We start from the raw sequence: 26,997 nt of genomic DNA on the forward strand, positions 1-26,997 counted from the left end.
TTATTATTTATATAAGCAATCCTCGTATTATCACAAAATATAACGACAACAACAGAACTCTCCAAATTATTCAATCGTTTCGCGTTGCAACGCTTTATAATTTTCAGGATTTTAAATCGTCAAAAGATGCATACTAATGGATATTTTAGAGCATGGTAAAGGTTGTGTATTAATTTTTCATCACAAATATAATAAAACACGAAAATTTGCAAATCTGAAACAATTTTTTTAATTTTGTCAATTTACCAAAACGTGAAAAGGTTCCTTAAGTACATGTTTTTATGTTGCACATGCGCATATTCACATTCAATGGCTAGTATTTTTAGCATTGTTTAACTTTTTTATCATCAATAAAATGCTATTTCAATATGAAACATAATTTATATTGTCTATGTTGATTCATTACTATATTTTTGTTTGAAATACTGCTAATTCCTTCAATCCTTGAAAAAAAGGTGGATACTGCAACAATGAGTTCATTTTGGACTACACATGTAACAGGGCCAAATATTTAACTTTTGTTTTATGTATTTAAACAGGAGTGACATTAGTTGTAGTTAACTGTCATTGTGAACCAATGTGCTTTTGGGGGTTATCTTAAACATTTTTGATTTCAGTAGAGCAGCAACACCTGATCTAGTTCCAACTCATTGAATATTCTTATCACCAATGGTCAAGGAAACGGCTTATTATGATGAGCTGGCAGTGAAGCCCAATTTAACTCCAGAAGAGATTAAAAACGCCTACAGAACACTGGCGCTGAAATACCATCCGGACAAAAACCCTGATGAGCCAGAAAAGTTTTTTAAATTCTGAAATTTATCTGAAGTTAAACTTTAGAAAACACTAATGTAATCCCAGATGCTTTGAAAATAAATTCATCAACAAACGGTATTGGCGCAACTGATTTTTAACTCATTTCTGAGTTTAGTTATTTTTGCCAACCATTAGTTTGATAATATTGGTAGTTTAATTTTAACATATTTATTTCCTTTCTCTTTGTTTCGCCCCGCCAACGTTATGCCGTTATGGGTCTGGCATTCAGCACAGGCTTATCTGGGACGACACAATGTCCTCCTTCACTGTATTTTCAATGTGAAGAGACTTCCTTTGAATAAAAAATACCATAACAAATGGAAAGTGTTCTCCCTGATTAGCCTGTGTGGACTGCACATTTTCCCAAAGTCACAATCGTCTCTTTTCCATTCATCAGTTCAAGTACATAAGCCAGGCGTATGAGGTGTTGTCAGACTCCAATAAGAGGGAGACGTACGACCGCGGGGGAGAGGAAGCCATCAAGGGGGGTGACTCGGGAGGTGGGGAATTGGACTTCCACTCTCCCATGGATATCTTCGACATGTTCTTTTTGGGGGGGGGGTCGAAGACAGAGGTAATTTCAAGATTCTGTAACTTGGTAAACTGCTTATTTTTTACTCAAGAAGAAAAGCAGGTGTGAGATTGTTTAATTTTCATACAGCCATTCATATATTGGACATACATGTATTTGTTATCTGATGTGAGAGTTGTATGTGTAAGGGTTTGTTCAATTTGAGTTAAGTTACAAGTAAGTTATATAAACTATGAACAGCATATTTTTGACTTGGAAAGCAATAAGTAACGTGTTTTATGTTGGTTGCTGAAGAAAAAGTTTCAGTCTAAGCAAAACCAATTGCTAGCATTCGAAGCTAAGTAAATGGTTAGTGGAGCAAGAATTTCCCATGAACTTTATAACGACTTATCTGCAGCTTAATGTTCTGTTACGATTAATTTATTATAAGTATCAATTCTCTTGAGGCTTTTTAAGCATCCATATGTTTATATTCCAATTCAAAATGCCCTATATTTTCTTCGTTATCTCCATATTGTTAAGTTTTCTGGACCTTTCTTTTGGCTGTTTATATTTCTTCACTGTCTTCTGTCAATGTCAGTTGCATTTTGAAATTTTGAAAAAGAAACAACAACAATAATACTAAATAAAATACTTAAATTTGACAGAAATTGAATGAGAGCTTTTTGTGTAAAGCATCCCAGCAATTGTCTGCAAAGGTAGCATATAAACATGTATCATGCTTGCAGTGAAATTGAATTTCCCCATCTGAAGTGTCCTGCCTATTTCCCCCAAAGGAAAAAAAACTTCAATAAACCTTTTGCTATCAATTCAGTCCAGCTAAAACTAATTGTTCAAAATAACTACCATATTTTTTCTTGCCACAATGTTTTCTGTTTAATTCCTCCATTAAACAATTCATTCATGCAGGGTTATTCCAAACGAAAGCGCACGATTCTTTATAATGCTCTATGTTTTCTCTTGTCCGTACAGGGGTCCAGAGAAGGGTAAGGATGTGGTCCATCCACTAAAAGTGGCTCTGGAAGACCTGTACAATGGAGCCACCAGGAAACTGTCTCTGAAGAAAAAAGTTATCTGCGCCAAATGTGAAGGTTTGTATACTACATTACATTGATACGATTTAAATGCACAAACTTGTAAAATTAAAGTGAAACCAGGCTTAGAAATTGTCACATAAGTTACTTTTCTTACTATCGTATCTTGATGTTGAGGTGTCTTATTATATTGATGCTCTTCTCATATTGTTTAAGTATTTTGCCACAATAAACGTATTTTAATAAAGTCTTATTTTCTACTCTGAATGACCGTTGACATTTATTTGATGAAAGCAAGTATATATATTTATTGAGTTGGTGTTAAAAGTACTGACACACATATTACATATGTCTGTAACCGGATCCAAACATTGGGACTGAACCATATCTGTGTGGAGCTCAGGACTGGGTGGAATTTGGCATAAAACATAAACACTGCTAGGAATTGACTGCTTTGATTTGACAGAAATGCTGTTGAATCTGGCGAAAAAAGTCAAAAAAAGAAACACATTTTTATTCAGGTCGTGGAGGCAAGGAAGCGGCTGTAGAGAAATGTCCAACATGTAAAGGTCAAGGTATACAGGTAAGCTTTGAGTTTATTAATGAGGTTGATGATTATTATGGTAGCATTGTTCACAACTTACTCAGTGTTATTATGTTAAATGTTATCCAAATTAGAATAAGTCCAAAAGCCCTCCTTTTTTTAGTAATGCTTGCTTATATTATCTGTTTCTTATATTACACTTTATTGGGCTTGCTTGGCCGAACTGCTTTAATTTTAATGACTAATATTTTTTTATAATTGGCATTGTACGTCTATCTTTCACAAAACATTTTTATACTAAAAAATGAGTTCATATAAGTTGTGCAATATGGCTTACGAATTTGCTATCTTTGTTGCTGTCATGGACAATTTTGTTTGTAAGTTGAATCCCAGTCTTGCCACATTACTTCTATGGGGATTTGTCATGGAATTATACAGATATTTTCCCCAACCACCGATTTTTCTAGAGAAGTTGTCCGTTTTTAACATATTCAAAATATTAACTAAGCATGGGTTTACAGTGTACACTAGCTTATATACTCCTTAATTTCAAACAAACAAACTAATGTAGGGTTTGGTGGAAAATAGCTGCTTTGACAACTGAGCATGCAAAAATTGCTACAAGGTAGGTAAGCCTTGTTACGAAGGGTTGTCTATCCTGGTTAGTCTTGTACAATTGCTTGTATGCATAGTATTTTTGCTGCAAAGTTGTGTTCCAACAGAAACATTTGACGGTGAGTAGTTTAGGACAAAGGTAAAGAATGATGTTTACATTGGTGCATTGTTAAGTCAGGGTTTCAATAAGAAGGCAAAATCGAACAAGATGGAGCCCACTTAGGGTGTACAGTGTCATGCATCACTGAGAAATTTAAAAAAAGGACGCTAATTCCTGCCATCAAAGGGTTTTTAAGACTGCTTTAGGCACTCTATTCAGTCAATCCATGGAAATACAAGAACAAGCATTGTTTGGTATGAATCATACAGGTCAGTTTAACAATGTCGCATTTGTTGACTTTTATTTGAATGTGTCATCATTTTTTTACCTTTAAACAATGGGCATAAAGTGCAAAAGCTGTCAATAAAATGATCTGACTGAATCTTAAATTTTAATTTGCCAAACTTTTGGATTGTTAAACTTTCAGCACAAAATAAATGGTAACACTCTTCCTTTAACGCTTTCCTATTTTTCTAACAGGTGCATCTTTGACAGCTGGGTCCAGGAATGGTTCAACAGCTTCAGACCATGTGCTCGGAATGCCACGGGAAGGGGGAGAGAATTAACCCAAAGTTACGCTGTAAAACTTGCATGGGCAAGAAAACGGTCGAGGATCACAAAATTCGTGAGGTCCATGTTGATAAAGGTATCCTGTTTTGCATGTAGCCCATTGAATGATTAATTAAGGTTAGGAAATGTAGTCCAGACCTTTCAATCAGAACTGCATGGTGAGGTCATTTCCTTGTTGTTTTAATTAAAGTAACTCTTTTTGCTTGCATCTAAAATTCCCCTCACACTTTAAGATATGATTGTCCTCCTTTGAAAATTGAGGAATCGCCTGCATGGTCATGATAAAAGAATTTTGTTTAATTTAAGAAAATTGTAATGCTTTGTGAGTATCTAGTTTCTCATTTTCTCAAAACTTTCTGCAATTTTTTTTAAAGTAACACCCAATTGAGCACCTTTGTACAGTTTTCACCCCTTTAACCAATAGACGCTGGAATAATTTTTTTTATGCCCCCACCACTATAGTGGGGGACATATTGTTTTTGCCCTGTCTGTTGGTTGGTTGGTTGGTTGGTTGGTTTGTTTGTTTCTTCCAACTTTAACAATTGGCCATAACTTTTGCAATATTGAAGATAGCAACTTGATATTTGGCATGCATATGTATCTCATGGAGCTGTTCATTTTGAGAGGTGAAAGGTCAAGGTCATTCTTCAAGGTCAAAGGTCAATTATATAGCTTCAAAGCGGCGCAGAAGGGGACATATTGTTTCTGACAAACACATATCTTGTTTTAAAGGGGTGCTGTGTTGGAAAAAGCAGTAGAAGAGCAGTTGTTTGAGAAATTTTATTTGTGTTGTTTATGTATGTGTGACGCTTAAAAACCATTTCTGTCTAAGAAATCCTTAATAAATACTAAACAAAGCGCACACAATTTTTAAATGCTTTCTCTATACTTAATCAAATTAGCTAATCGCTACTCATAAACCAATTTTGTTAAGGAAAACATTTTTTTTTGCTTCAAATTTTGCTCATAAACACTTGTGAAATAGCACGTGTGAAACGATATTTTTCAAATTGAATGAAATTTTGGCTTGAGAAAATGTTGACCCAGGTGAGGCCATTAATGTTTACAGGTATCTCAATCCATTTTCCGCAGGTATGAAGGACGGTGAGAGTATCCGGTTCGCAGGTAAAGGGGACCAGGAGCCAGGCCTGGAGCCAGGTGACATATATATAGTCCTGGATGAGAAGGAGCATGCCGTATTCAGGCGGCGGGAGACGGACCTCATCATGGACATGGATCTGCAGCTAGTGGAGGCGCTGTGTGGCTTTCAGAAGAACATTGAGACCCTAGATGGGCGTACCCTGGTGATCAATTACCTGCAAGGTATGTGTGTGGTTGAGATGAGACTCCAATAAGTGTTTACTTTGGTATGGTTTGTAAAAATGAATCCCCATGGTATAAATTTTACCATCCCAGCAATATTGATGGTTGATACCTCATCCCAGCAATATTGATGGTTGATAAATATATAATTCTGTAGTAAGTGTGACCTTGTATCCCATACCAGGTGTGTTAAATAGAAATAAAGTAGGATGGTGGTCTAGTGGTAGGATGCTGGTCTAGGAATCTGAAGGTCCTTGGTTCGAATCCTGCTTAGACCATTGAATTTCCTGAGCAAAAAATTAATCTAATTCTTGCTCCTCTCCTGTTCACGCCAACTTGTATCCCAATAATCAGGGGGAGGGGGGTAAATATGAAGGTCAATTAAAGATGAGTCGAATGTCATAATCAGACTTGCTGTTAGTGTCATTTACTTCTCTTGATTTAAGCATATGCATGGTACAGGACTTTTTCCTTGTTTGCCTTAGAAAAAAGTTCAAAGGCATTTTTGTAATATGATATTACCCAAGGATTCCATTCTCCAGCAAAGAAGTTAGTACTCTTAAATGGCATCAAATGAGGATAATAATAATGTCTTAAATCTAAAAACATTAACCATTATTAAAAAGGTATTTTATACAACAAATAGTGCCAAATTTTTATTGAAAAAAACGATGATGTTAAGTGGCCAATGGTCTGTTTCAGGGGAGGTAATAAATAATGATGCCATTAAGTGCATAGTGGTCTGTTACAGGGGAGGTAATAAAGAATTACGAAATTAAGTGCACAATGGTCTGTTTTAGGGGAGGTAATAATAAATTAATTTATAAAGTGCATAATGGTCTGTTTCAGGGGAAGTAATTAAAGATGATGACATTAATAGCATTATTGCCTGTTATAGGGGAAGTAATAAAGAATGATGACATTAAGTGCATAATGGTCTGTTTCAGGGGAGGTTATAAAGAATGATGACATAATGTGCATCATGGGGGAAGGCATGCCAATCTATAGGGACCCATTCACGAAAGGCCGTCTAATCATTCGCTTTAAAGTAGTGTTCCCAAAACCCGGCGACATTGCACCGACAAAAATAGCTGAACTGGAAAAATGTTTACCACCACGTGAGGAAGTAATAATACCCGACGGAGCGGAAGAGCACTCGCTGACAGACTATGATCAAGAGTACGAGAGACGTAGACAGCGAGCCGGGGAGGCATATCGTGAGGATGATGAAGAGGGGCATGGCGGAGGCCAAAGGGTGCAGTGTGCATCGCATAAATGATGATCTACTGTGTAGACTATTTTTATGTTTTTTCAGGCATGTTTATCTGTTGTGAAAGACGTCCTTATTAAAATCCAGAAATAGACATTTAAACTTAAATGATGACGATTTGTTTCTTAATCAATAAATCTTATCAATTGAATTGGGTATCTAATATAAAAAAAATGTTAGACATCTACGGTTTGTCATACGTGTTTAATAATCCAAGCTCTGTTGATGTTAAAATATTTATACCACATTTTAAAAATGTTGTTATTGATACCTTTAAACAAGAGTGGTTTAGATCTGTTGAATATAGCTCTGTCTTAGATATGTACCGTGTATTTAAGCCTATGTTTGTTTACGAAAATTATTTAGATTTACTACCTAAATAACTAAGACACTACGTCACAAAGCTTCGAACTTCGAGTCTGCCACTTAGAATTCAAACTGGAAGATATGCTGGTCAAAATATACCTCGAAACGAACGTTATTGCCTTAGTTGTAACCAATTAGATGTCGAAGATGAGTTTCATTTTGTATGTAAATGCCCTTTGTATATTGATATTAGAAGAAATTACCTTAAGAAATGTTACTATGTTAGGCCTTCTGTTTATAAATTCCACCAATTGTTGAATACAACGAATAAATTTAAACTAATTAAATTAGCAAAATTTGTAAAAGATGCTATGATTTTAAGTAATAATATTTCTAATGTTGTTACCTAACTTCAAAAGTTATCCCTCATATTTAAAAGAATGTTTTACCTTGAATTTTCGTAACCGTATACGATGCTGCTTATGTTTATATTTTTACTATGTTTATTTCTGTGACATATTTGATTGTGAAATTTATAGTGTTTAGACGATGTACACTGTGCAAGTATGCATAAATATGTCTTGTCTTGTCTTTCTTAATCAATAAACATATATTTGTTACTAAATCAATAAACGGTATGCTTAATATAAATAAAATCTAATATATGAAGGGTTTTGAATAGGGTTTATTTTTTCTGTGGATATCAACAAAGTATGTATAAAGAAATGAATGCTAGAGTTCTATTTAGGGCCCAAGAAATGCCAAAAAAGCTCACACTCATACAGTAAATTTTTACTAAACCCTGTAGCATTTACTCGGATATGTCAACCAGAATAGAAACCTGCAAAGCATGCTACATAAGATTTTTAGTAGTGGTCTTTATATGGTATGTTTGCCTGTGATTGTTATTACAACATTTTTAAACCTTTTAAAGCCCCAGTCCTAATACACTTAAGAAAGGAAAACACTTTACAGAAACTGATTTGGATGAACATCTCACCAACTAAAAATAAAAAAAACGCATTGCAATCGTGCCAATAATAATTTGGTGAGTTATAATTGCACAGTTACTTAACTCGCAAGAGCGTGTCATCGCCTTTGGAGTATACAATGTAAAAAAATATATATATTTTATAAGCACCAAGCAATTTCTAAATAACATATTTAAAAGTATGTTGTCTTAAACAAAAGTGATTTTAATATGGGGTGCATGTAATTATTTTCAATTAACAAGGGTGTTAATTTTAATAGAACTGTATATATGGCACGCCTGAACCACAAAAATGAGAAAAACTAAGTTTAAGTTACTTAAACTAGGTTTTTCTCTACTTAAATTCAATTTAAGTTACTTAATTCGAATTAACGCTGCTTAAAATGAATTTAAGTAGTTTTTGTGGTTCCCGCGGCGTTAACGCTAATTAAAACACCGAAAATGCATTAACGGTGCTTAATGGTAATTTTCTTACTTAAGTTGAATTAATTCAACTTAACAAGGATTTTCTCTATCAATTGTACTATTTTCAATTAAGTTGCGTTAAAATAGGTTTTTCTACTTAAAATATGTTTTTAGTTACACGAATTCAACTTTAGTAAGGAATTTTACTTTAGTTGTAAAGTCGAATTGTTTTGATTGGTCAGTTAATGATCCGGAAGACCTTAGCCAATCAGAAACGTCGTAACAAACGTAAACAGGAAAGGATTTTCTTCTACCGCCATTTACAATTTTGCAATGGATCGGTTACAACGCACGCATTTACCTACAGCTGACAGTGTTCTTGAAAGAGTTTCAATAACACTCAGAGATGTACAGAGAGGCAAACAGAACGGCAACCTTGACGTTTCTGCAGCTCGCACCCAGATCGCCAGTCTTCTTACAAACTTGCAGAGACTTGAGAATGACCACACCGTCCCAGACTAAAACAAATTTTAGCTGACTTAAGATTCTAATCCAAATTTATAATATCTGTATTTTTTGCTCGTACCACATGGCAATCTTTTTCTTCCGACCTCGGGCATGAATTTATTAACAAACCTGACAACCAATCAAAACGCTTGTTTCATATGCTTATTTTCGGACGCGAGTTTTAACTTAACGATAATTAATAATTCAACTTAAGTAAAAAATTTATTACTTAAGTAATAATTAAATACAATTAACGATGCGAAAGCACTTAAATTAATTTTAAGCAGCGTTAAATGCAATTTAAGTAACTTAACGGTAATAAAAATCAATTTTTGTTGTTCGGGCGCACTTAACGAGTTAAACTAAGTTTTTCTCTGCTTAATTCATTTTTCTCACATAAATAGAAAATAACTCTTCTTAACTACTTAATGCATTTAGTAGCGTTAATTCGAATTAAGTTACTTAAATTGAGTTTAAGTAGTGAAAAACTAAGTTTAAGTTACTTAAACTTAGTTTTTCTCTTTTTTGTGGTTCAGGCGTGCCATATGTATATATGTATATTTGTGTTTATACGTTTGTTGGCTTACTGGTTAAATGGAACAATGTTTCTGTGAATTGAAGACTCTTTGAATAGAAAAAAATGAACGTTAATATTTTTTTCTGAACTTATTTAGTACGTATGTCTGGAGTGAAATGTATATTAATATGTTATACCGGTATGATAAATGATCAAAGTACTTGCACTTGCATAAATTTTAACACTGAAATAAACATTTGTTTTTTTTTTGGATAAAACTGATTTTCACAAAAATGCTGAAAAAAAATGCTTAACAAAGGATAAATGCAAGTTGACTGGGAGGTCACTGTAAAGCGGGAAGGTCTTGACGTATATTTCATATATTACTACACATTTTCCAATCAGATCAAGTTTTATGAGATTCCCATTGTTGGTTTCAATCTTTAACATTTAATGTTAAAATAGGCATCCTTCTTAAGTTATATAACCATCATCCACATTTCTTTGTTTGAAATGATTATAAATTGAACTTTAGGAGTTTTCTTCACACACAACATTTTACGTACATCATTTGCCAATTTGAGGTCTTAAGTTTGGTAATACATTAGAACTGAGCCCATTTTTACCAAACAATTCTTACGACTTAAGTGTAAAAATAGAGGATATTCTTGAAATTGGAATTATGAACAATTGCTATAATTTTCAGCCAAACTTGGCATTGACTGCCTCTATCTACATGTTTCTGGTGTAGAACATTATTTAAAGTACATTTTCACTAGTGGTAACCTGTATATATTCAAATGCTTGATGTATTTTTCTTGGTTCCAAGTCTATTCTTTATTTTTAAGTCTAAGAATGGATGGGTGGATACAATCTCTGCACTTCCTTCCCAACATTCCTTAAACAAGTCTGCAACTTTAAACAAAATAAGGTGTTGGATAAGCAAAATAAAATATGTTCACTTCTGTAATTAGTTTTTCAGCTGTAAAAAGAGAATGGTCAAAACACGATTTTGTATATTTTTTTGCTTCAAATTGTGTGAAGCGTAAACTGCATGGCCTTTTGTTGAAGTGAAGTATTAGACATACGATCATGAATTTAATTTACATATGTTACCAATGGTCTGGATGAGGTAACATTTTACCCCTTTGACAAATATTAGTTGGGGCATGTTTGTCTGATAAGAACAATTTTAAACACTTGTCACCTAAATTTAAAGTTTAACTTCAGTTTGTCAACTTTTGGCATTTCTTGTGTGTATTTTTATGTGTTAACATGTCCTTGTTTTTTTTTTGGACAATTTTGCTTTGTTTCAATTAAAACTTGAGTTGGTTTTTTTAATTAAGTTGTTGTGGGCATGATGTTTTACATAAGCATTTTAAACACTTCATCGCACTTTTCTCTGTAAATGATGGAGAAATACATTGCTTTAATAAATGTGTCTGATATCGTATGCTGTATGTTTTGGTTTCTTTTTTTGCGTATATTTATTTTTGTTATTAACAGATATTTCAGGGAAACTGTATCTTAAGCAAAATTGGGATTAACTTTATAAGACTCGTTGACAAAATCTACTACTACAAGTCAATGTATTTTTTATCAAAGTAATAATGCTTTGACAACTTTTTATCAGTCATCAAGCAATGGCTTCTGTTCTGATGGAATGATTCCAAGCTCTCGTGGTTTGAACATCAGGATACATAAAAAGATGTCTTTTAACCTATTAAATTCAAACAATTATGCAAAACATGATATGAAACAAAAAAAATCAACTGAATTAATGTAACTATTATTGTAAATAGGCTTAAGTAAGAAATTGCATTTATCTATAAAAAAAGTTATAATTTTATGTTAGAATATTTATAAACGTTCATTGATGTATTCACAATGTTCTATATATTCCTGTTACAACATAACACAATATCTTCAAACAGAATTTATTATTCAATTATGAACAGCTACATATCATTACTCTTCATTCATATTTTGGCGAATAAGATGAATCCAGGATGATTTTATCATATGAAAAATCTGAATCTATTTGGACATCAGATTGTTGAGGAATGTGCAAAGACACTTAACAATATAAATGAATTGTAGGCAAATTATTTTGGGCCACAGATATCCATTTGACAAACAGTAATACCAATGTTCTAGGTCAACACAAAATAAGTAAGTTTCCATTTATTTAAACAATCCCTTTTGGAGCAAACTTTAGGGCTATTTTCCAAGAGTAAAAGTAGTACTGAACTCACTTCCTATAGTTGCTTTCTAAATGTGTACTTTATATTTATCCTTCAAACCATCTCTCCATTCATAGTGGTTATGTTACATTTGTAAACATATTGATTACAAAAACTTATGTAGTCTATGTTCTTAAAACGTTGTAATTTTGACAAGCAGACTTCAGGTCAAGGCTCAACCGCGCAATATTTATAGAACACTTAGGCATTATTTGTAAATGGTCAATATGAAGGTTTCACTTCAAAGTTCAAGATTTATTTGACCAATACTAGACGTTATCTGTATGAATTGAAATTACTTGTTATCATTGAAATTTGGTTGAAAGAGTGAAATTGTTTCCTAAATACTAGTTCTTTTATTATACTTGTGTATTATGCATTGCTAAATGGGATTGTTGGGTGTCTGTTTTCGTAATATTTGTTCGCTTTCATAATATTTAACATATTCATTTTTCGTTTATATGCTCTAAGGTAATTTTTAGCACGGCTGTTTTCGGAGAAAACCCGAGGTATTGTCATAACCAGCTCGGTGTCCGGCGTCCGCAGTGCTAAAACCTTAACATTGGCTCTAAAATCAAAGTGCTTCCACCTATAACTTGGAAACTTCATATGTAGATGCACCTTGATGAGTTCTACACGCCCCACCAAATTTTGGATCCCTAGGTCAAAGATGAAGGTCACTGTGACCTCTAAAAAAATACATTCTGACAAGCTTTCATTTATTCAAAACTGCACCCGCTGCTCAGCGTTGGCACCCGTTATGCGGTTCTCTTGTTTAAACTTAAAATTCTTTTCGGTATAATCTTAAAAAATTGAAAATAGTATTACAGGTGTCTGTATTCTGTAATAGAGAGTGTAAAGAGGTCTCGCATTTCACGTTTTAAATAATTCAACATTGCTTGTTACATTCTTTTAAATAATGCTTAAAGTTGTATTATTATATTTTTCTTTTATATTCTTTAAAATAGTGTTTTAAGCATGTGTCTAACATATATTTTTTATATACTCTTTAATAATTATCAAAATAGTCTAACACATTGGAAATTCTTTTTTATATGCTTTACAATAATGTTTGTGTCCTCCATGTTTAATCTAAATTTCTCTTCTATGAGCTCGATTTGTTTAATTTTTTTTTACATTTCTCTATTTTATATTAATTCTGTATGATTAACATCGGACGTACGATCTTGCATATCTTTATATGCACTGAATGACAGCGATCTTGGACCTACGAATGCCATTTAAACCCCATATACTTCAAATATTAAATGTTTCATAAACATATATTTCATGCGAAAGAATTTCGCCTGTTTTAAATAAATCTTGTACATCTATTTGTGATATAATTGTAATAGTCAGGTATTTTAAAATGTGGCTCAGAAGTGGTTACTCATCATAGCTATATTAGTCTCGTCCTGGGGAAAGTGGACTTAATGCATGTGCGTAAATCCAGCTTAGCCTTTGCACTCAACACAGGCTAATGAAGGACGACACTTTCCGCCTAAACTAGATTTTCGTCAAGTAGTGACTTACATTAAACGAACAAATACATAAAAGCGGAAGGTGTCGTGCCTGATGCTAAATAAACATCCGCATGGTCGTGCTGTTTATTATGCGACAGTCACAAATTTGTTCATATACATGTAGTAGATCACAATTGTGTCTTAATACGGCAACAGCTGTTCTGAAATCAAATAGAAATATTAAGTTTTGGATAAAGGAGAAAAAAAAGAAACTTTCGTAGGCGTTTAATTATGAACATATTACGTTTCGTTTCTACTGCCGTTGCTCAGAATGCATCTAGTGCATTTGTAATAACGTCCTAATATACCTGCTACACAAATAAGAACAGTGTTGTCACAAATTAACATCACCTTTATTTACTTCAAATGCAAATGTTTGACTTCAATTAATACGTGTGTACATTTATGCAAAATATATATCGAGCCGAATACACCAAACGAAACCTTCGACGTATTTGTTTTACTATTCACAGAGTCATCCGTCCTGTAACGTTACAAGTGTTGTTTTTTTACGTTTCGCAGATAGTTTTCACTTATCACACTGTTTACAATTAACAGTGTGCTTCAACCATTCCTTTTACCATTTGACTATGCTTGTTCTAGGTAAAGCCTTTTTACGGAAAACATTTAAACGTATTATAATAACGCTCGAATGGTCATTGTCAGTTCAGACTTGTTCACAGATTGACACAATGATAATATTATTATGTTTTGTCACATATTTAAGAAATAAAGTACGCAGTTGTATATAGGAGAGCAAGTTACCAATAATGACAAGGACACGTGTTGAACATGCACTATTAAACCAAAGATCTTGGTTCGAAAACCGTTTGTGCTAAGTGTTTGTCCTTGTTTTCTTTGTATGTTTGTGCCATTATTCTAAGGCTCTTTAGTTCCAATGTTTATCTAGCAGATTGGGCAATCAATGCCAAACATTCAAAATGCCAAAATCTATTAACAAGTCTGTGAAATTCATTGTGAATAAGAACTAAACTTACCAATATTTTCAAGATTAACACTTCAAACGTCCAACATTTATCCATTGTGTCGTTGAAAAGAAAAACACGTAAACACTCCCGTCTGATATAAAAATGTGTGTATCGGCGTCAATTTCACAGGCAGCTGCTATGGCTTTCGGTCTGTCGCTGAAGTTTTTACTTGTGTAAACATTCTTGTTGCCGTTATTATCCAGGCTTATTTCCTCGACGTCATACGACGGTTTTATGATATGAACCTTGTCGTCAACGAAAATGTACACGTTATTGTCCGATTTGTATATGACGTCATTAATGTCTGAAGGTGCCTCTCCGTTGAAGTGCTCGTTCAAAGATTTCTTTTCAATGAAGATGTATGTTCGACCATTTTCATATTTGTGGACTTGATCATCCCCTAAAATGACAAGAAATAGAGGATATCAGTCATGTCAGTGTAAGATCGTTTGTTATTTCACCAATGGTCATAGAAAATATATTTTCGCCACGAGTGAAAATATTATTTTTATATGATCACGAGTGAAAGAAATAACAAACTATCTTACACTGACATGAAGTGTTTCTTTTATGCCCCTTTTTCAAGAAAATAATTAACAGCTGTTTCCCTTTGGCTGAAAAGTTACCCTTTCTCCCGTGGCGTGCATCAATATATTTCAGTACAAAAAATGACGTCATTTTTTGACGAAATGACGTCACTATTTCAGCAAATTTCTCTTGTTAAACTCTGTTACAATGTAAATAAACGGTGAAAAAAAAATCATAAAATAAAAAGAAAATGTGTTTGATTCGGTGGAATACCGAATTTAATTCACTCGAGATCTTAAAAATCTTGATATGATAATCTAAAAATAGAAAAGTAATTCCGAAAATTTGTTATTTTTACCGGTGAAAATAACAATTTGTTTATTTTCACTGTTGTTATTTCACTGCAGAAATGTCATGTTTTATCATTAGGTATAAAAGAAATGTTAAACATCTCCACGATATTATGCCACACATTTGCATGAACAAGCAATAGTTTTTAGCTCACCTGAGCACAACGTGCTCATGGTGAGCTTTTGTGATCGCTTTTTGTCCGTTGTGCGGCGTCAACATTTGCCTTGTTAACTCTCTAGAGGCCACATTTATTGTCCAATCTTCATGAAATTTGGTCAGACGATTGGTTTCAATGATATCTTGGATGAGTTTAAAAATGGTTACGTTTGCTTGAAAAACAAGGCTGCCAAGGGGCGGGGCATTTTTCCTTATATGGCTTTATATAGCTATAGTAAAATCTTGTTAACACTCTAGAGGCCACATTTATTGTCTGATCTTCATAAAACTTGGTCAGAAGATTCATCCTAATAATATCTTGGGCGACTTCGAAAATGATGCCATTTGGTTGAAAAACATAGCCGCCAGGGGGCGGGGCATTTTTCCTTATATGGCTATAGTAAAACCTTGTTTAAACTCTAGAGGCCACATTTATCGTCCAATCTTGATAAAATATGGTCAGAAGATTTGTCTTAATGCTATCTTGGATGAGTTCGAAAATGGTTACGTTTGCATGAAAAACATGGCCGCCAAGGGGCGGGGCATTTTTCCTTATATGGCTTTATAAGGCTATAGTAAAATCTTGTTAACACTCTAGAGACCACATTTATTGTCCAATCTTAATGAAACTTGGTCAGAAGATTCATCCTAATAATATCTTGGACGAGTTTAAAAATGATGCCGGTTGGTTGAAAAACATGCCCACCACGGGTGCGGGGCTATTTTCCTTATATGGCTTTAGTAAAACCTTGTTAACACCCTAGGTCACATTTATTTTCCGATCATCATGAAACTTGGTCGGAAGATTTGTCCCAATGATATCTTGGATGAGTTCGAAAATGGTTTTGGTTGCTTTAAAAACATGGCCACAAGGGGCGGGGCATTTTTCATTATATGGCTATATATGGCTATAGTAAAACCTTGTTAATACTCTAGAGGCCACATTAATTGTCCAGTCTTCATGAAATTTGGTCAGAAGATTTGTCTCAATGATATCTTGAATGAGTTCGAAAAAAATTTTGTTTGCTTGAAAAAAATGGCTTCCAAGGGGCGGGACATTTTTCCTTATATGGCTATAGTAAAATCTTGTTAACCCTATAGAGGCCACATTTACGGTCCGATCTTTATGAAACTTGGTCAGAAGATTCATCCCGATAATATCTTGGACGAGTTCAAAAATGATGCCGGTTGGTTTTTAAACATGGCTGCCAGGGGGCGGGGTATTTTTCCTTATATGGCTATAGTAAAACTTTGTTAACACTCTAGAGGCCACATTTATTTTCCGATCTTCGTGAAACTTGGTCAGACGATTTGTCCCAATAATATCTTGTTATCTCAGGTGAGCGACTTTGGGCCTTTCAGGCCCTCTTGTTTACATATCAACGCCGCGCAATAATGTTAATAACTTAATAAATATCTTTACTTAAAAATAAATGTTATTACCAATTAATTATCACTGCAATTCAATAAAAAAATCACTATGTAAATATCATCACTGCGCATTAATGGTAATCACTTAAATAATAATATCATCACTGTAATAATAACGCTCACTTAAAACATATCGTCATTGTAAAATAATAACAATCACTTAATGATTATCGCCAATGGAAAAATTGGAAAATAATAGCAACCACTGAATAAATATCATCACCGCAGAACCATAATAATCAGTGAATATATATCATCACAGCGAAATATTGGTAATTACTAAATTAATATAATCACTGCGAAATAATGGTAATAACTTAATAAATGTATCACTGCGAAATAATGGTAGCTACGAAATACATATCATCACTGCGAAATAATGGTATTTACTTTATAAATATTATCACCGTAAACTATTAAATTGCGAATTACTTATGAACACTGGAAAAGAATATCAATCGTGAATAAATATTAATGCAGAGCAGTAATATTCAGTTAATACATATATATATTTCGCAGTGATGATATATATATATATATATATATATCATCACTGCGAAATAATGGTTATTACCAATAACTTAGCATCATTGCAAAAGAATAACAATCAACGAATAAAAGTCAACACTGCAAAATAATGGCAATCACTGAATATATATCATTAATGCAAAAAATAAATAAGAATAGAACCAACTGAAGAAACATCTTTCGTGTGAATTAATAGCAATTACTGAATGCAATATAATAACAATCCCCGAATAAATGTAATCACAATATAAAATAATTATAAATAAACAAATAACGTCACTTCAAAATAATAAAAATTGCATTGAATGGGTATCGTTATTGCAAAATAATAAAATTCACTGATTAAATATCGTCATAGCGAAGTTATGACAATTACCACATAAATAACATCACCGTACTTAAAGAATAACAATCACTGTATTATTGTCATTACTTCAAAATAATAACAATCAGTCAATAAAAATATATCATCATAGCGAAATAATGGTAATACTGAATTAATATCATTACTACAAATAATGCATGTATAAATGTTAAATTTGTGCAGATATCCAAATAAATATAAAAGATATTTGTATTCGTTCGATCTGCTACCTAGGAGAGCTTACGGTATACACTTTGACAGCGATTTTTGTGAACAGAACAGAACAAACAGGTCTCGTTACATACGTTCGACGTGAGGCATTAGACACAAATCCCTGACGTGCCATTAACAGGCAGATACGAGCAATATAGCCTTAAGGTAGCATTTAGATAAAGGGCCCAGTACCTTACCTGTTATCAAATACACAAAGGTGGTGTCCGCATAAGCTGCTATCACATTCTCCAATGTCATTGGAAATAATGACTTGACAGTTTCCGTTGAAAGTGAACCAGAAGTTAGGTGAGAATACGATGCATACGTGAACACATCAGATGACGAAAACAATCGCACGGATCCAGATTGGCAGAGGAATGCTTCCGGAACGCAAGCGCGGACGGAAGTGATCGTGGTTGGTTCTACGGGCATCGTATTCATTGTTGCAAAGAAGTTTGAAACGGCAGGTCCTAGTGAATTCGAAACTGTCATTAAATGTGTTGCTGTTGAAGTTTGTTGTGTTGTCGTAATTGTTGTTGACGTTTGCGGTTGTGTTGTAATTGTTGTTGAAGCGTGTAGTGTTGACATAGTTGTTGTTGAAGTTTGTGGTGTTGTCGTAGTTGTTGTTGAAGTTTGTGGTGTTGGCATAGTTGTTGTTGAAGTTTGTGGTGTTGACATAGTTGTTGTTGAAGTTTGTGGTGTTGACATAGTTGTTGTTGAAGTTTGTGGTGTTGACATAGTTGTTGTTGAAGTTTGTGGTGTTGTCGTAGTTGATGCTGCAGTGTGTGGTGTTGTCGTTCTTGGTGTAAATAATTGCGGGTTCGTCGTTGATGTTGTATAAGTTTCCAGTGAACTCATTGAGGCTTTCGAGGTTTGCAGTGTTGTTGTAGTTGTTGTTGAGAGCTGCATTGCAGTGGCAGCTGACAAGGGTGGAGATACCGTTATCTTTGATGTTGTTGTAATTGTTGTTGACATTGACATCGTTTTAGATGTAAAAGCTCGCAGTTGCTCCTAAAACCAACATCAATGTGTAAACACATAGGCCTTCTTGAATACATAAATAGACGCATAATCAATTTTAAAATACATGTTCGTAATTTCTATCTAAAGGCGAGAATGAAAATAAAAAAAAGTTATTTTTATTCTAAACGTAAATAAAAATTCTTACGCGTATTGTAATTATACTTGCTGTAAATCTTGTTTGTAAAAGTTAACATTCCAATAATTGAGTGTTTTAGTGAATCTTCTTGCCTGAAATTCTTGAGTACATTGGCCATGTATATAAACTGAAGCCCCTGGTTTCGTTTCCAAACTCATTCCTTGGAGGTCATCGGAAGTAACGCATGCGCACTGGCGATTATGTTTGACGAAGTTAAATCCGCAGTCATTCGCTCCTGTCAAACAAGCTTTTGAACATTCGATCACACTCCGTTTTTGTAGCAGAGCACCACCAGTTCTTATGACGTAATCAGTTTTAACTTGGACGAAATTGTCGCTAGTGATAATTGATCCCAACACCGTTTTCAATATCACAAAACAATAATACTGCAAGCACTTCATGGCTCGTGTTTTGGATTCAACATTGATCATAAATTGCACGAGACTCAAATTGCACTAAATTTTCAATTGATGTAAAGTATTGTTTAACAACATGTATCCTGCGTGGATGAGCTCTTTAATAAAATCCTTTTAAAATCACATATACCCATGTTATGGAAAACAAAACGTTTGAATGTAATATAGTTGTCACAGTTTTCTGATAGTGACTGCGAACTCTCATTTAAAGTGGTTCTTTAATTTAGAACAATAAATCGTCTGTTGACTTCTATTTATTAGTTGCAATGTGTTCAATATTAAAATAAACCACATACACACTTATATGTCTGAATTTGTTATTTGTAATAGTTATTAAACATTCTAAATGTGAACGAGTTACGGAAATGTTTTCCAGTGCTCAAATTCAAAATCTAAAACTCGTTTGTTTCATACCTTTGAAATCAATGACCCGATTAACCAAATAAAATGTATTTTATTATTAACTTGTAATTATACAATACACAACTTGCCAACCAAAGGCAACACACCGCAATTTAAACATGAACAATTTCAGGATGGGTAGGTAATCAGAGCCGTCAATTAAACATAAGTACTTGTTTCTTTTTTGTTTTCCGTCTTCATGCGCTTTGAGTTTGAATGTCATTTTTACTGAATATACCACTTTGAAACGATTTTTATTTGAATTTCAAATGAATTAATACCGTTATTAATTACCATGATGTAATTATAGAAAACACTTTCAATAAATATGTAAAGACACGAGTTTTTAGTGTTTCCAAATAAAAACAATATACGTGTTTGTTTTTGAGAAATACATGAAAATGATAATTATTTTCATTTATAAACAATAAAAAGGCATGCTGTCATAATATTTTGTTTTGTCAACACTGATATTGTAAAAATTCAGACATAAACCTTTCATGGGATTAAGGACATGCTTGAACACTGTTTTATTGCTAGTCCGCTATACCAGTGTTCATAAACGTTTGCTAAACATGTCATCCGCATTCCAATTATTTTATTTTAAATATTTCCATTATTTAATAATCGCCACCAATTATAATATTTTCAAAATTACTTCGAATCTTTCTGCACAGTCATCACCGCGTAAAATCTTTTTTTCAAGTCAATTTGAATTACAGTTGTGCATGTCATTTGCTCAACCCAGTATTGCGAGTCTATGCGCGGAAACAAACGCTGTTTTTTCCCCAGTAGCTATTCCAAACCTTCTTTTGTAGCCACTTTTGGCCGCACCAGATGGAAAATGCTAGTTACAGTTATATCCATGTCTGCATTTGCAGAATGTTGTAAAATAAATCCACCTGTTTTATTAATAAGTTTCGTTAAGAGCGAATATCAAAATAAATGCAATACTTCCATATACGTAAAACATACTAACATAATCTTGTTTTTTTGCTTAATAGTGACAAATCATCAACGCAAAGTATAAAACGTTCAATTTTTCATTTTCTTGCTTGAATGTTTCTATTCTTATTCACATGTGATGTTTGAACATCGCAAACAAAACCGTCATTTCACAATATGTCTGCCTCACTGAGTACTCACGATGCGTGCTATACCCTCCGTCGGTCTTTGCAACCAGGCCGCAGATATACAATGTCCTCTATACACAAATCAGGATTCTACAAACGACAATATTGGCGTTTTGCTTCTTTTCCTTTCGCGCCTCATTTAACACCACAGCACAGAACGCACATTAACATGGAATACAGCGTCATGGATTTATTGGCTTGTACGATGCAGAAGGTTAAACACGAGTAACTACTATAAGAGAGAAGCCCTAAGAATATTGACCTCATTTATTATTGCTTTTATCATTTCTAAATGAGCAAAAGCAAAACAAAAGAAGCATTATCACGTAGTTTGACTTTGCAGAATGGTGAAAGAAAACTGCATTTAATAATACATTAAGACATATCTTCAAATTGTATTATTCTGAAAAATATTTGGATATCCACAATAAAATTAACAGTTGATTTAAGTTTTTAAAATAATTAACACGATTTTGTTAAAGACAACGACAGGTCACCAATATATTCATATTTTTTTTTGTTAAAAACAGTGGTGGTAAATTTTTTCGAAAGGAAAGTCGACCCTTTTCACATATCTAGAAGTAAATTGTATGCAAGTTTCCAAGGACATACATGTATTTGTATTATTTGTATTAATATCGTTATGAAACACCCATAATTTTCATAGGTTGTAATTAATGATATAATCACCCTTAATCTACCATTTTCATTGATTTTAACCAGCCACTAAACAAACCGATTGTATTTAATAGGTTAAAATAACTTAATTAATTTCAAATGAATTTGTTGCTTGGGTTTATTATTTGCGCGTGCTACCGCCAAACAAAATATGATTTTTATATAAAAAAAACATACATCCTTACTAGAAAACAACGACCTGAATATCAGTGATTTGCCTTGTGCAAAAATTGCTACGAAAATGTTTAAAATATTTCAAAATACCAAACTATATGTTTTGCTATGGTTTAAAAAAAAGAGTAGTTTTTCAGCATTTGATATTCACGGCACTACATGATTGGCGAACAATGGTGCTTGCAGACAAATGTTAAATTTTACCACTTACATAGGCATCATTTCAAACCTAATTTTGAATTAGACTTAGTCATTATTTCACGACTATTTAATTGTTTAGATATAAAAACAATCATGTGCACAAGTATGCTTGTTAAATTGGAATTAAACCATTTATCCGCGTTTTTTCAGTTAACATATTTGGCCAACAATAGTGACCTCAGTACGTTCTTCTTTAAATATATATAATTGCATCCCCACAACATTCGTTTGTGTTATCATTATCTTTAACAAGATGAAACTTCAAACAAAACATTAAACACATTCGTTATTTAATACCACACCGGTAATTGTCAGTCATGATCGTAAACTGCCTTTACAATTATCCACCCTTAATCGCCATAAAATCTTTCTGTATTGTAATATAAAAGTCGTCTACAAGTTAATGAGTATTTGTGTACTTTTATACAGGTATGTCATAGCACTATTTGTTAGCATAGAAGTTCAGACCAGTGTATGCAAATGGGTCGTTTACTCTGGAATCACATTTTATACGTAATGAGTAAAGCATCTGCTATGATACGTGCTGTTGTGTGCGTTAAATGCCATATAACCGTTTTATTTGCACACTTTAAAAGGAGATTAAATATTATTTACACATATTACAAAGGCTGTATACAGGTAATTTTTCGTTCGATTTGACAATTATATCGAGTTTTTATCAACACATACTTATGAACAAACTCTTATTATATTATTCAATCAAATTGAAGAGTCTCCACCGTTTTTATATTTACCGTTTCGAGCCGGTTACCTCAGATTGTGCATGTGTACTAATGTATTGCAAGCATTGTCACGTATTGTACAAACTATTGATTACTCGCCTTGGAATTAATAAACGTGTATGATAACACGAATTTGTCCGCTGATAATGTTTTTGGAGTTTCATTTTTACTATATGGTGCTATAACTAATATAACGCTTATATTTGTATGTGTATTTGTAACTAACTTTTTAATTGCGAGTGGCATTTTGTACGTTATTAAACTTTTTTTTTTAAGAATGCCCCATCCGCTTCTGTATTAAGTGTTTTAACAGTTTCATCAGTAAATGTTTGATATTTGCGAATTTATCATTTTATTGAAATTTTCGTGCAATTCAATTCCATGCATGAATTATTAAAATATATCAGTCGAGGGCATAATAACCATTGACTGTTAAATACCGTTTTCCATATAACAGCAGTTTTCGTTTAAGATAGTTCAAATTACATTTTGGTTGTTTGATATTTGTTCTATCTTACTTAGTCAGTCATTGACATATAAACCATGATATGTCATTTTGGTCGAATGGAATCATATATTAAATTGTTAAATATCCGATTACTTCGTATTTGTTGAACCTCCAACAAACATGCGAACCTCATTTTGTTCCTCGGAACGTTCAATGAATTTAAAATACATTAATTACATATATTTTAGTGCGTGTATCTCGCGGCTTAACAATGCGGTTAAATCAATTAAACACGTATTTTCCATTAGTGGATGCGTCAATCTTTTCATTAATTGAAGTTTATTGTCGACCAACTCACAGACTACAATCTTGTGAACTTCAATTGCGTTAAATATGGATGTGACGTTTTGTCATGGACAGTAGCTGGTAAAAATCTAGATCGAAATCAAATCAAATTCAATTTAAAAAAAAGAAGTCCATACACTGGCTAGTGATACATTAATTGGGATTTAATTCTCCAATACATTTTCAATGGAATTTTAGTACATACAGGGATAGCTCGCTAGTATAAATGGCTCTGATCATCTAATTACCCCTTTAACGACTCATGCACTCCGCATCTGAAGCATCCCCGGTGTTGTTACACCGGATAACACGACGATTACACGAGGATTAAATTGTTAACTGATAAAATCCCCCAGTTAAAGCGGATGGGAAAGGTTGTGCTCATTCTCGTTAATTGTATTTTATGCTCTCTTTGGTTGTTACTGTTACAACATCACAGCCCTTATCAGAAACAACATTCCTGGGTACCGGTATGTATTCATTAACCCATTCTTAGATTTAAGAATAATAGACTTAGAACCAGGAAAAATATGTAAAGTCTTAAAATATATTCCAGCTAAAAATTGTGCATGCATCGTAAATACATTGTTTTCAATTAAGAAATAATTATTGAAAGGTATTTAATTTCGCATTGCATCAATCAATATTATATTATTAGAACAAAACAATATGTTTATTGTTAGACTTCCGTCAAAAAATTGGTTGGTGAATATCGGACCAGACAGCCTAGTGAAAAGTTTAACGATCTTATCTAGACAATTAAGTTCAATATGAATGAATAAAACGAAATGAATACTTTTAGAACAGATAAATGATTAAAATTGTTCTAGAATCTTCTATTCAAATTACATTTCATGTCGGGGTAATTAGGTACTAATATGAAATATAATCATGTGGATGACATTTTGCGCTATTAAATATATTCAAAGCTCAAAAGTATTTTGATAACAAAACAATACAATGTATTTATACTCCGACTAACCATGCATTTGTCTGTCGCGATTTCATTTAAATTAGGCAAGTCCTTATTTTTATGGAAACCACACGAATGGTATTTGATTTATCAGTTAAGCAGAAAATAAATCTACATATATTTACAAGATTCATTAGACAATTATTGTCGTTCAATTTGCAAAGATAAAACGATTTCAATCGATTTTGTGGAATGAAGCAGAACAATTTAAATCGGCTTGGATGATGTAAGTTTATTTAAACATATTTTGGCATTACAGTACGTTTTGTAAATAAACCACCATGTTGCTAGGAAGGGCTTGACTTCGAGTCGTCTTTTCCTGTTCGGTTATGGTATTGGTTTACAATAACGAATAACATGTGTCATTAACAAGATGTCGTTAAAATGTCACCGAATAATGTTTACTCCTTGTTAAGCTTTCAGCTGTAGATCGCATGGTTTGATTATTGCTGGAAATGTCAACAATCATATCCACACGACAGTAATGTACCAGTATATTGTAAATAGCATATCATATAAGTGATGAACTACACGTATAATTTACCTTATGTTATATATCTGTTTTTGTTTACAAAAACAAACAGGGATTTTAGTTACTTACAAGATATCAACTTTATGTGTTCACTGATATTTTAAAATTGCATGTTAATTCTAAATAATAGCAACGCATACGAATTTTTCGACACAGAACATGTTTCACTCTTTCCTGATATATTTCGCCTTATTATGCTTTTTTAAAGTTAGTTTTTACAAATTGGCTATATTTTCCTTATGTAACACAACAAAAAAGTATATTGACCTAAAAAGCAACAACAACGAATAAACATAAAATCAGTTGTTGGATAATAACTATTCTAATTTAAATGATATCACGAAAGAAAAAAACTTCGTGGTGTCGGAGTATAAATAAATTGCATTATTTTGGTATTAAAATACGTTTGAGCTTTGAATATATTTACAGTGAAACTTGTTCTGTGTCAATTTACTTTTATTCCTACTGGATACGCAACAGAATACAAGTTTTTTATTAAAGCATCTGACATAAATGGTTCGCAAATTCGCCTTTATACATTTTGCCGACATTTAAAGTCTGTTAAGTGTCAGTTAAGTGTTTAATTACTCCTTTATTGATGTTTTTGCACTTCCGTCACTTTTCATAAAACAGTGTCATTCAGTTTGAACAAAAATAACCCATTCAGTTAAGAGGATGGTTAATACGTGTTTAAAAGACAATTAGGATTAATGAATAGTTAAGTTGATTTTTCCGGGCAATGGGTTTCCTCAAAGTTACATACAATTTCAGGCCAAAATATTTATATATGTTTTATTTAATGAATCTAACAAGAATACAGTTTCGTCGATTTCTGGTTATTTATTATTACATGACAATTATGCGACTTTTTTATATTAATAGTAACGGGAAAACAATGGTCATGTTTGTAATGCTTGCTTCATTGAAAATACATAAGTGTCAACGGTAAAAATTCGATATATCATAAAACATGGTGATTTAACGGATCACAAAGGTTATCAACAAACAGTATAACCGCCATGACCTGTTAAATATGTTTTAAATGTAAGCGCGTTTATTGTGTTGATACATTTACATTGTCATGCTTGAAGTGATTATTGCTTTACACAAATGTGTTCTTAATATTTCTGTGCTGTGCCAAGTGGGCGTTTTCGAGCTCCTAAAAATCGGTTAAACGCCCCGCTATTGTTGACTGTGACAGTTAAACGGCGGTGATCGAACGATTATATTGTATGCTTTTTGATGCATGTTTATTTATTGTTTTGATGTTTGGTATTTTTGTATTGCCTCAGATTTATTGAACATTTTCCACTTACCCTAAATAAAAGACCTCATGATATATTAAGATTATTCTTTTTTCCTGATGCAGCAGTTTCAGGATTTACATAATAAGTATAATTGGATCAGCAACTGGAATGGCTGTGAAATGCAAGTTGCTAAATAATCGTCCGTATTTTTGAGGAGAATTTTATTTGTTTTCGATTGAAATTTACAATACTTTTTGCAACTGACTCAAAACATGGTAAACGTTTTAAGATAGTCTTTTTAAATAAAAAATGAATGTCTGTTCTGATACTAAAATATTATAATTAAGGATTGAGCCACAATTAATTCTTAAATGGTGCTTCTGGGGTAAGCTTATTTAGGTAGACTACTTTTCTTAAGGATATAATGTATCACCAGCGTTAATTGCTAACGTGTTGTATTTCACTCGTATTTCTTCCATAAAACTATTGCAACGAAAGCGGATATTGTACCATCGCATTTTTATAACAACACACCCACCCAATAATTGACTGCGCCCATCAGTGTCAAAACCTTTATTTTCCACTTAAAACGTGCCATACTTGTGCTGACATTTTATTTAAGATATTAAATCATGATCGAAATGTGCGAAATGCAAGACTAATTTTTTGCCGATTTGAAAAGTACATTTT

The 26,997-nt window shown here is 33.0% G+C and overlaps 1 pseudogene; it reads left to right on the forward strand.

The window, feature by feature from the left end:
• The first annotated feature begins 669 nt into the window (after window positions 1-669).
• LOC127867274 (dnaJ homolog subfamily A member 1-like) lies at window positions 670-8,220 on the forward strand (annotated as a pseudogene).
• The last annotated feature ends 18,777 nt before the right edge of the window (window positions 8,221-26,997 follow it).

This window comes from Dreissena polymorpha, chromosome 2, assembly GCF_020536995.1.
Source record: "Dreissena polymorpha isolate Duluth1 chromosome 2, UMN_Dpol_1.0, whole genome shotgun sequence".
Classification (NCBI taxonomy): domain Eukaryota; kingdom Metazoa; phylum Mollusca; class Bivalvia; order Myida; family Dreissenidae; genus Dreissena; species Dreissena polymorpha.